Below are 265 nucleotides of genomic sequence, written 5' to 3'. Positions count from 1 at the left end.
AACCCCAACAGTTGAGGAAGAAAATCATTACTTGTTTATCCCCTCCCCAAATTTTTATTTCGAAAACTTTCAAACCTACATTAAAGCTGAAAAACAGTACAATAGGTGTCAATATGATGTAGGAAATATGATGTTAGGGTTCAAAGCCAACATCCAAGAAAGAATTCTTGAGATGTCTTTGATGTAAAAATGTGGTTTTAGGGGTGCCTGGGTGGTTAAGCATCTGCCTTCAGCTCAGGGCCTGATCCCATGGTCCTGGGATCGA

The sequence above is a fragment of the Ursus maritimus genome, unplaced genomic scaffold (genome assembly GCF_017311325.1).
Source record: "Ursus maritimus isolate PB19 unplaced genomic scaffold, ASM1731132v1 scaffold_21, whole genome shotgun sequence".
In the NCBI taxonomy this organism is placed as follows: Eukaryota; Metazoa; Chordata; class Mammalia; order Carnivora; family Ursidae; genus Ursus; species Ursus maritimus.
Note: the sequence above shows the minus strand (reverse complement) of the source record.